The sequence below is a fragment of the Megalobrama amblycephala genome, linkage group LG2 (genome assembly GCF_018812025.1).
Source record: "Megalobrama amblycephala isolate DHTTF-2021 linkage group LG2, ASM1881202v1, whole genome shotgun sequence".
NCBI lineage: Eukaryota > Metazoa > Chordata > Actinopteri > Cypriniformes > Xenocyprididae > Megalobrama > Megalobrama amblycephala.
The window spans coordinates 6,278,491-6,290,905 of record NC_063045.1 but is presented as its reverse complement, the minus strand read 5'-3'; the positions used below and the strand labels follow the sequence as shown (position 1 = coordinate 6,290,905).

The following is a 12,415-nucleotide window of genomic DNA, read 5'->3' as shown; positions in this document are numbered from 1 at the left end:
CTGGTAGCACATTCCTGAACCAATCTATTCTAAACTTTACAATGTGTTCATTAAAGTGGGATTCATGTAAAGTGGGTGACGTTTAACCTTCAGTAATTAGGCTACTCATTCATTGAATAAATTGCCACTTAATGGTCATTTGGTTTGTTAGCTTTTTTGTTGAATGTCACATAAGCAAACATAAGCAAAGCATCGCAAGCATCTTTTGCTTTTCTGTGAGCACAGCTGTTGCTGTGGCACTGCGGTAAAGGAAAGCCATGACTTTTCTCACACGACCAAGCAAGAGACTGACGCAAGAAACGTTTAAACCTGCTTGCAAGATTCAATGTGTGCCCAAAACACTTACTGAACTAGAGCTGATTGAGACACACCATTTATATGCGGTGACAACCGGCTTCTCTCACTCCCACCTTGCAGAGTAGGTCACGTCGGCAGCTCAACCAATAAGATTAGACTGGCGTCATATCGTAAAAGCATCGCCATCATTCTACGATGCATATCGTAACATTTTTGCATCGCGATATATCGTACTGCGATAAATCGTTACACCCCTACTTAAACCAAATGATTATTTCGGTCTTAATGAGTCTTGTCCAACTGGCTACTGTTATAAAAATAAATGCCGTCTGAGGTGACTAGAGAGGACTTCAGCTTCAGTTTGGATCCAGCCTCTTAAGAAGACCTCAGATGACCAACACCTATGAAGAGACGGCGCCAACTCCTGTGAGGACTTCAGAAGACGCAATCATCTGGATCAACATGCACATTACACAATTTCTATATCCTAATTATTGTTAATGTAATTCATTTTTCAGGAACTCATTGCTTCTACGTTCAGTTAAACTGCTAACAGTGATTGTAAATTAATTGCCTAAATTATTACATTATTTGCTAACTGCATTCTTTAAATTGTAATGTTGACATGCATTCTCTGTAAAGCTGCTTTGAAATATGTATCGTGAAAAGCGCTATACAAATAAATGTGAATTGAATTGAATTGAATTGTCAAGTGAAAATGGTGTGTGTAAGATCTACACTCTCAGAAAAAAAAGTACAAAATTGTACCTTTAGGGGTACAATGGTACAAAGGTACAAATTTGTACCCTTGTGTTTTGTACCTTAAGAGAACAGTTTTGTACCTTTGGTGACAATTTTGTACTCTCTCAGAAAATAAAGTACATAATTGTACCTTTAGGGGTACAATGGCTTGTCACTGGGGCTGTACCCTCAAAGGTACAAATTTGTACCCTTGTGATTTGTACCTTAAGAGACCAGTTTTGTACCTTAAGAGAACAGTTTTGTACCTTTGGTGACAATTTTGTACTCTCTTAGAAAATAAAGTACAAAATTGTACCTTTAGGGGTACAATGGCTTGTCACTGGGGCTGTACCCTCAAAGGTACAAATTTGTACCCTTGTGATTTGTACCTTAAGAGAACAGTTTTGTACCTTTGGAGACAATTTTGTACTCTCTCAGAATATAAAGTACAAAATTGTACCTTTAGGGGTACAATGGCTTGTCACTGGGGCTGTACCCTCAAAGGTACACATTTGTACTCTTGTGATTTGTACCTTAAGAGATCAGTTTTGTACCTTTGGTGACAATTTTGTACCTTTATTTAACAGTACAAAAATTGACCCTTCAAAAGAGTACAAAATTGGCTTTTTGACAGCGTACAATCGTTGACTATAATGATATATATATATATATATATTTTACACACACACACGTTGAATTAAAATCAGAATTTATTAAATCCTTTTCATTTTCACATTTTACAACATTTCATTTGAAACACATTTTTAAACATTCCATATGAGTCCATCTTGCCGGGTGTTAAAAAGTAACACTGAAGCAGTGTTAAAGTTAATGAGATAATTGATTGATGATTGAGTGATGATTGACAATTAGTGGAGACACCTGATGTTAATAAGCAGAATCACTGAAGAAACAACAAGAGAAAAAGAGAGAGACACAACAACTACAACTGACTTCCAGCCATTAAACATTATTACACTTATTATTAACCAGTTTGATTTGATTTCTGTCATACATCAACAAAAGTTCTTATTGAGAATTAACAGATGTTTAGATGTTAATGTTTTAATGAAAGTTTAGTTTGAAGTCACCATGATGGTGAAAAGCATTTCCTTTAGTTGGGCTCTTGACTCTATTTATTAACATTAATTTATCTCTGGCTGCTCCAACTTTGTGTTTGCATTTGTTATGGCCAGAGAAACTATGATCTGAGCTGTGTTTCCCAAAAGTGCTGTGAGCCAAAGTTGATCAATTTAGGTTTACAATGCTTTGGGAAGCACGGTCATAATGGTTGTGTTTTCTCATTGTGAAATGCCAGATTCATTGGTGACATCCAGTATTAACTGGTCATATAGATGTTATATTATTTCTTTATAGTAAATCTGTTACCGCTTGAGATCCACAGAGCTTTTATGATCTGATGTTTTTTTTTTTAAACACACACAGACATCAAGAATCAGCATATGACCCTCAACAATGGTGACAATCAAACAAAGTGCTTCATGTTGCAGTGCATGATGGGAGCCACCAATCAAAACTCATCCATGGCTCCCATCATGCATTGCTGCATGAATAAATTATGCAGCTGCATTGTCCTGTAATTTTCGTAGATTGATCATGTTTGCTTTTATTTTTCTGTTGTTTTGTTGTGACAGTAGCTTGTTTTGTGATGTTCAGAGTTGATCTGTTTGTCAGTATTTTGTATTTATTTAACGTCACCGTTCTTGAGAATCATATGCTGATTCTTGATGTCTGTGTGTGTTTAAACATTGAAGCTTCAGTGCATAATGTATTATTATAAAAAAAAAAAAGAAAAAAAAAATTAATATTGCTGTTGGATCTCAAGCTGTAAAATCACAGGACTACAATCATTAATACTAAAGCGACACATCAAGCACACAGTCAGAGATTTAGATTCTAAACAACATCAGGCCACCACATGATGATTATATCAACATCAAATTAGATTGTGACCAGATCATATTTTCTCTGACTATAACAAACGTGCTTTACAAACACAAAGCTGGAGCAGCCAGAGAATAATTAACAATAAAAGGTAAAGAGTCAAGAGCCCAACTAAACCAAACGCTGACCTCTTTCATGGTGACTTGAAATGAAACATTCATAAAACATTAATTAACACCTTTTTTCTCTCTTTCCTTCAGTGATTCTGCTTATTATCATCAGGTGTCTCCACTAATTGTCAATCATCACTCAATCATCAATCAATTATCTCATTCACTTTAACACTGTTTCAGTGTTACTTTTTAACACCCGGCAAGATGGACTCATATGGAATGTTTAAAAATGTGTTTAAAATGAAATGTTATAAAATGTGAAAATGAAAGGATTTAATAAATTCTGATTTTAATTCAGCGTGTATGTGTGTAAAATATATATATCTCATTATAGTCAACGATTGTACGCTGTCAAAGGCAATTTTGTACCCTTTTTGAAGGGTCAATTTTTGTACTGTTAAATAAAGGTACAAAATTGTCACCAAAGGTACAAAACTGGTCTCTTAAGGTACAAATCACAAGGGTACAAATTTGTACCTTTGTACCATTGTACCCCTAAAGGTACAATTTTGTACTTTTTTTTCTGAGAGTGTACACAGTGGTGATAGTAGTGGCCTATAGTATAGTATGCCAGCCATATGTTTAGCTTACTAGAACATAATCTAGTAATCTAGTTGAATTCTTTGATGCTTATACCTTTCTAATGCATTTTTTCTCATGTAGGCCTATGTGTGTTTTAACATCATCTGCTGCACAATATACAGCACTAAATTAAGATGAATAAAGTCCTACAGAAACACAAACTATAAGAATACTTTATACTGCTGGTGTTCTTCTGACTGTAGTAGGCCTGATACACATCAGGATGTGCTGACAACACTATATCGACAGGGTTTCAGGGTCTACACTTTAAATGTTACTTGTCAATTATTTGTAACTATTTGAGGAATGTACTAGCAATTTCTGCAATAGATTCAAAGCCAGTTTTGTCAAAGACAGCATTAATCTGATTGATTTCAAAACACTGTATTTAAATGCAGTGAATGACTAAATCACACTCACTAATGACAGAAACACTGAAGCTGTTGATCTTTAGAGTCTGTGTTTCTGGTGTTTGTGATGTTCAGAGATCAGTCTGATGATCTTCAGTCTGTCAATGTAACAAACAGCAGAAGAACATCATTGATTCACACTTTCACTCCTCAAACAAACATTCAAGAGACTCATGAATGAACATCAACAACTTAATGAACATCATATAAACACACATCATGATTTCACTTGTAATAAACCATTGTAGAAATAAACGAATAATAATAATTAAAAAAAAATGGCAGTATTAAATATGATCATGTGTTTCTGTTGTTTTTATGTCTCTGTGTGAAACAGTTTCTCATGTTTCTGTAGATTAAACCTGTTCATGAAGCAGGACAGGAAGAAACTTTCACAATCTCACCCGATCTCAGAGCCCGTTCTCTCACACGAGATGTTTGTCCACAAAAGAAAAAAAAAAGAAAGAAAAACCGACCGCAGCAGGTTTCGGTTTGACAGAAGAGAGAATTCACACAGGTTTAATGACAGTTTTATTAGATCAGCACTGAAATGATGAAGAAAATGTTTCACATGTTTGTTTTGTTCTGTTTTTGCTGCTCGAGTCTGATTGGTAAGTTATAAATGCATTTTTGTGTTTATTATTATTATTATTTATTTATTACAGTACAGAAAAATCTCCATCTCAGAAAAAAAAGGTACAAAAGCTGTTTCTGGTGCGGCACACTTTCAAAACATACTATATGAATTTAGGTACTAATATATATCTTATTATTATTATATATATTCTGCACCCTTTAGGAATAAGTAAGAGCACTTTTTGAAAGGGTTCGGCTCCACTGACAGCTTTTTGTACCTTTTTTTTTTTTCTGAGAGTAAACTATTCAAATTAGATCATTTTTTATCTGTTATGTATTAAACGAATAATGAAAATTGTGAAATCCACCTACTTTAAATTCAGTTTCTGTTCAGAATTTTAAATTGAAATTTCCAGGTCTAGAAAGGTCATGACAATAATGGAAATCTCTACAGTGACTGTAAATCTCTGTTTTTCCTCTGCATTGAGGCTCAAGTTGGTTTCAAATATCAGGCCATTTATATTCTTTAAAAAAAAATAATTATATATACTTCTGCAGTGATCATAGACATCTACAAAAGTTATGGAAATGTATTAGTTGAAATGCACAGGAACCCTGAGAGAATCTGAAACAGATTCAGTCTTTAGTCAAAATGTTTCATTTAAATAAAATGTATTGAAAATATCTAGCACAGTTAAATCTGTACTTTGAATCTGTAATTATTGTATATTTGTTGTCAATAAATGATGTAACTTTAAACACTGATTGTCCTCTATAGCAGATGACTTTAAAATAAATTATTAAAGTTCTGTTGCACCAATAATGATTAAGCTTTGATTTAGATTAAATAAAGGTTTATAATAATTGTTGCAATAAACTTTAAACTTTGTTCTCTGGTTTTACTTTAAAATGAATAAATAAATGTAAGTTCTGCTGTAATGTTTCTGCTTTTTTCTCTCTGTAACATTAACAGCAGTTTATAGTAACAGTTTATAGATCCATTCACAGCAAAATGCCCAGTGTTAAATGAACACCCAAAGTGTACATATGAGTCCATCTTGTCGGGTGTTAAAAAGTAACACTGACGCAGTGTTAAAGTTAATGAGATAATTGATTGATGATTGAGTGATGATTGACAATTAGTGGTGACACCTGATGATAATAAGCAGAATCACTGAAGAAACAACAAGAGAAAAAGAGAGAGACACAACAACTACAACTGACTTCCAGCCATTAAACATTATTACACTTATTATTAACCAGTTTGATTTGATTTCTGTCATACATCAACAAAAGTTCTTACTGAGAATTAACAGATGTTTAGATGTTAATGTTTGAATGAAAGTTTAGTTTGAAGTCACCATGATGGTGAAAAGCATTTCCTTTAGTTAGCTCTTGACTCTCTTTATTAACATTAATTTATCTCTGGCTGTTCCAACTTTGTGTTTGTAAAGCACATTTGTTATGGTCAGAGAAACTATGATCTATACTGTGTTTCCCAATAGTGCTGTAAGCCAAAGGTTATCAGTTTAGGTTTACAATGCTTTGGGAATCACAGTCATAATGGTTGTGTCTCCCATCATGCATTGCTGCATGAATAAATTATGCAGCTGAATTGTCCTGTAATTTTCGTAGATTGTTCATGTTTGCTTTATTTTTCTGTTGTTTTGTTGTGACAGTAGCTTGTTCTGTGATGTTCAGAGTCGATCTGTTTGTCAGTATTTTGTATTTATTTATCGTCACCGTTCTTGAGAATCAGATGCTGATTCTTGATGTCTGTGTGTTTAAACACTGAAGCTTCAGTGCATAATGTATTATTCTTAAAAAAAAGAGAAAAAAAAGGTCTTCCTGCTGTTGGATCTCAAGCTGTAAACTCACAGGACTACAATCATTAACACTAAAGCTACACGTCAAGCACACAGTCAGAGATTTAGACTTTAAATGACAACTGGCTTAATTCAACATTCATAAAATTATATTGTGACCAGATCCTTTTTTCTCTGACTATAACAAAAAGAGATAAACCAGTGTTTTAAGGAATTTTATTTAAAGTTATACTCTTCAGACTCTGAGTTGGACCCACAAGTAATGGACACATTTTTACATAATTGTAAACTCCCCACGTTATCTCCTGAAGATCGGGCATCTCTTAATAAAGACATTACTTTAGAGGAATTAAAGAACACAATAAATACTTTGAAGAGCGGGAAAACTCCCGGTTCTGACGGGCTGCCAGTTGAACTATATAAAAAATTCAGCGATATCCTTACTCCATATTTGCTTAAAATTTTTCAGCAAGCATTAACAATTGGACTACCACCGACTTTTTCTGAGGCTATCACGGTAATTCCAAAAAAAGGTAAAAATCCTGAAGAAGTCGAGGCATACAAACCTCTCTCCCTTCTAAACGTTGATCAAAAAGTATTATCCAAGACACTTGCTAATAGACTCTGTAAATTAATTAATAAATTGGTTAACACAGATCAGAATGGATTCATTCCAGGAAGAAGCACTATGCATAATATTAGACGACTATTTAACATAATTTATCATCATAAGGCAAGCCGAGACAATTTGATTGTAATCTCGTTGGATGCCGAAAAGGCGTTCGACCGAGTGGAGTGGCGTTATTTGTTTTCTGTCCTTGAGAAATTTGATATGGGAGATGAGTTTATAACTTGGATTAAAAAAGTGTAATTTAAGCGGCTCTTAAATTAATAATTAACAATTTTTACAACGGAAGTAATTCAATCAAAAACCTACTTTAGCTCGATAATAACTTTTTCCTATAAACTGCCGTAAAGCTAAAACAATCTCTGTCCATTAATTTTCATATTATCACTGTGAAGCTGTTTTGAAACAATCTGGATTGTGAAAAGCGCTATATAAATGAAGATGACTTGACTAAAACCTTAAATCATTTTAAAATGAAAATAATTCCAGTAAAATAAAATAAGAATATGTGAAAATTTGAACAAATGATCTTTACTCACCATAGACAGAAACACTGAATGTTTTTGATGATTTTTTCGCTCCACTTATATCTAGTTTATAAACTCCAGTATGTTCAGTTGTGATGTTTATGATGGTCAGAGATCCAGTTTGATCGTCCAGCTTCAGTCTGTCTCTGAATCTCCCATCAAGAACATCAGATATGTGGAAGGTTTGGTTCTTTTTCTTCATTATAGCTATCAGAGAGTTTTCAGCTCCAAATTTCCACAGTATGTCGTCATCTTCATGTATTTTAGTATCATCAGTGTATAAAGTGACAGAATCTCCCTCCATCACTGACACTGAATCACCAAACACACCTGGAGAACAGACAGATTTTACTGATTAAATCTTCTGAAATCTGCTGTAGATTTTCCTCATATAAATGTGAAGTCGAGAACATCCAGAACAGCCGCAGAAACACAAAGAAAGGTGAGAAATACGAAAAGACTTAGTTGCACAACTTCAATTTTAATCAGGAATTATAATTCTAACAGAGAACTTAAATGTATGGTTATTTTTGTCCACAACACAGCAAAATGCCCAGTGTTAAATGAACACCCAAAGTGTACATATGACTCCATCTTACTGGGAGTTAAAAAGTAACACTGAAGCAGTGTTAAAGTTAATGAGATAATTGATTGATAATTGATTGATGATTGAGTGATGATTGACAATTAGTGGAGACACCTGATGATAATAAGCAGAATCACTGAAGGAAACAGAGAAAAAAGGTGTTAATTAATGATTTATGGAATGTTTTATTTCAAGTCACCATGAAAGAGGTCAGCGTTTGCTTTAGTTGGGCTCTTGACTCTTTACCTTTTATTATTAATTTTCTCTGACTGCTCCAACTTTGTGTTTGTATAAGTGCTTTTAACGTTTCCCAGAGCAGTCCTGATGATGTCTCTGGCTTATTGTTGCTATCGAAAAAAATTTCCAATTGCGAACTCATGAAATCAATGAATTTAGGATCGTCGATTAATTGAGGATCCATCCTCCATAAAGGGCGGATAAGAGATGTTTGATCGAAAACAACTTCAAATGAAACTGGGGCGTGGTCTGAAATCAGTATATCATGAATTTTAGAGTTTAGGATATTGGAAATAAGGTTGCTGTCCATTAAAAAAAAAATCAATACGGGTGTATACATTATGTACATCTGAGTGAAATGTATAATCTCTTTCGGTTGGGTACATAAGTCTCCATATGTCTACCAAATTAGAATTATTAATAAAAGCATTCAAAAAGTTTCTTGAATTAGATTGCGGAGAAATTTTAAGCGATGATCTATCAAGATATGCGTCAAGGACGCAATTAAAGTCCCCACCTATAACAAGATTTGTTTGAGACAATTTAGGAATGAGAGAAAAGACCTTTCTAAAAAATTCTGGTTCGTCATAATTTGGACCGTACACATTTATTAACGTAATCGGGAAACCATAAATCTCACCAGATAGAATAATATAACGACCCTCCCTATCCGTTTTCAGAGTGTTTTGTTTAAATGGAACCCCTTTTCGAAATAAAATAGCAACCCCCCTAGATTTAACTGAAAAATTAGATTGATAGATCTGTCCTATCCAACTACCCTTTGGTTTATCTTTAGAGTCCTCTTTGAGATGAGTTTCCTGCAGAAAGATTATATCTGAGGAAAGAGATTTTAGATGTGATAATGTCTTGCTTCTCTTAACCGGATGGTTTAATCCTTTAACATTCCACGAGATGAATTTGAGACCTTTTCTGTTACTTTGAGTTGTTATTTTTTGCTTGAATAGAAATCAGGCCAATCATCTTCACTGCATGTATATTACTTTGAGGTATTTTAAACAGGCCTCCATCCCACATTCCCCAAAACGTAAACATTAATCCAGTCATCTACACTCTCAGAAAAAAAAGTACAAAATTGTACCTTTAGGGGTACAATGGTACAAAGGTACAAATTTGTACCCTTGTGATTTGTACCTTAAGAGACCAGTTTTGTACCTTTGGTGACAATTTTGTACCTTTATTTAACAGTACAAAAATTGACCCTTCAAAAAGGGTACAAAATTGCCTTTGACAGCGTACAATCGTTGACTATAATGAGATATATATATTTTACACACATACACGCTGAATTAAAATCAGAATTTATTAAATCCTTTCATTTTCACATTTTATAACATTTCATTTTAAACACATTTTTAAACATTCCATATGAGTCCATCTTGCCGGGTGTTAAAAAGTAACACTGAAACAGTGTTAAAGTGAATGAGATAATTGATTGATGATTGAGTGATGATTGACAATTAGTGGAGACACCTGATGATAATAAGCAGAATCACTGAAGGAAAGAGAGAAAAAAGGTGTTAATTAATGTTTTATGAATGTTTCATTTCAAGTCACCATGAAAGAGGTCAGCGTTTGGTTTAGTTGGGCTCTTGACTCTTTACCTTTTATTGTTAATTATTCTCTGGCTGCTCCAGCTTTGTGTTTGTAAAGCACGTTTGTTATAGTCAGAGAAAATACGATCTGGTCACAATCTAATTTGATGTTGATATAATCATCATGTGGTGGCCTGATGTTGTTTAGAACCTAAATCTCTGACTGTGTGCTTGATGTGTAGCTTTAGTATTAATGATTGTAGTCTTGTGATTTTACAGCTTGAGATCCAACAGCAATATTAATTTTTTTTTTCTTTTTTTTTTTTTATAATAATACATTATGCACTGAATCTTCAATGTTTAAACACACAGACATCAAGAATCAGCATATGATTCTCAAGAACGGTGACGTTAAATAAATACAAAATACTGACAAACAGATCAACTCTGAACATCACAAAACAAGCTACTGTCACAACAAAACAACAGAAAAATAAAAGCAAACATGATCAATCTACGAAAATTACAGGACAATTCAGCTGCATAATTTATTCATGCAGCAATGCATGATGGGAGCCATGGATGAGTTTTGATTGGTGGCTCCCATCATGCACTGCAACATGAAGCACTTTGTTTGATTGTCACCATTGTTGAGGGTCATATGCTGATTCTTGATGTCTGTGTGTGTTTAAAAAAAAAACCTTCAGATCATAAAAGCTCTGCTGGATCTCAAGCGGTAACAGATTTACTATAAAGAAATAATATAACATCTATATGACCAGTTAATACTGGATGTCACCAATGAATCTGGCCATTTCACAATGAGAAAACAGAACCATTATGACCGTGCTTCCCAAAGCATTGTAAACCTAAATTGATCAACTTTGGCTCACAGCACTTTTGGGAAACACAGCTCAGATCATAGTTTCTCTGGCCATAACAAATGCAAACACAAAGTTGGAGCAGCCAGAGATAAACTAATGTTAATAAATAGAGTCAAGAGCCCAACTAAAGGAAATGCTTTTCACCATCATGGTGACTTCAAACTAAACTTTCATTAAAACATTAACATCTAAACATCTGTTAATTCTCAATAAGAACTTTTGTTGATGTATGACAGAAATCAAATCAAACTGGTTAATAATAAGTGTAATAATGTTTAATGGCTGGAAGTCAGTTGTAGTTGTTGTGTCTCTCTCTTTTTCTCTTGTTGTTTCTTCAGTGATTCTGCTTATTAACATCAGGTGTCTCCACTAATTGTCAATCATCACTCAATCATCAATCAATTATCTCATTAACTTTAACACTGCTTCAGTGTTACTTTTTAACACCCGGCAAGATGGACTCATATGGAATGTTTAAAAATGTGTTTCAAATGAAATGTTGTAAAATGTGAAAATGAAAAGGATTTAATAAATTCTGATTTTAATTCAGCGTGTGTGTGTGTAAAATATATATATGTATATATATATATATATATATATATATATATATATATATATATCATTATAGTCAACGATTGTACGCTGTCAAAAAGCCAATTTTGTACTCTTTTGAAGGGTCAATTTTTGTACTGTTAAATAAAGGTACAAAATTGTCACCAAAGGTACAAAACTGATCTCTTAAGGTACAAATCACAAGAGTACAAATGTGTACCTTTGAGGGTACAGCCCCAGTGACAAGCCATTGTACCCCTAAAGGTACAATTTTGTACTTTATATTCTGAGAGAGTACAAAATTGTCTCCAAAGGTACAAAACTGTTCTCTTAAGGTACAAAACTGATCTCTTAAGGTACAAAACTGTTCTCTTAAGGTACAAAACTGATCTCTTAAGGTACAAAACTGGTCTCTTAAGGTACAAAACTGATCTCTTAAGGTACAAATCACAAGGGTACAAATTTGTACCTTTGAGGGTACAGCCCCAGTGACAAGCCATTGTACCCCTAAAGGTACAATTTTGTACTTTATTTTCTAAGAGAGTACAAAATTGTCACCAAAGGTACAAAACTGTTCTCTTAAGGTACAAAACTGGTCTCTTAAGGTACAAAACTGATCTCTTAAGGTACAAAACTGGTCTCTTAAGGTACAAAACTGATCTCTTAAGGTACAAATCACAAGGGTACAAATTTGTACCTTTGAGGGTACAGCCCCAGTGACAAGCCATTGTACCCCTAAAGGTACAATTTTGTACTTTATTTTCTAAGAGAGTACAAAATTGTCACCAAAGGTACAAAACTGTTCTCTTAAGGTACAAAACTGGTCTCTTAAGGTACAAATCACAAGGGTACAAATTTGTACCTTTGAGGGTACAGCCCCAGTGACAAGCCATTGTACCCCTAAAGGTACAATTATGTACTTTATTTTCTGAGAGAGT

At 33.8% G+C, this 12,415-nt stretch overlaps 1 protein-coding gene across 2 annotated transcripts in view; it reads left to right on the top strand.

Moving 5' to 3' along the window:
- LOC125263285 overlaps positions 1–12,415 on the top strand; it is a 1,003,076-nt gene that overhangs the window by 401,486 nt on the left and 589,175 nt on the right. The window lies entirely within an intron of this gene.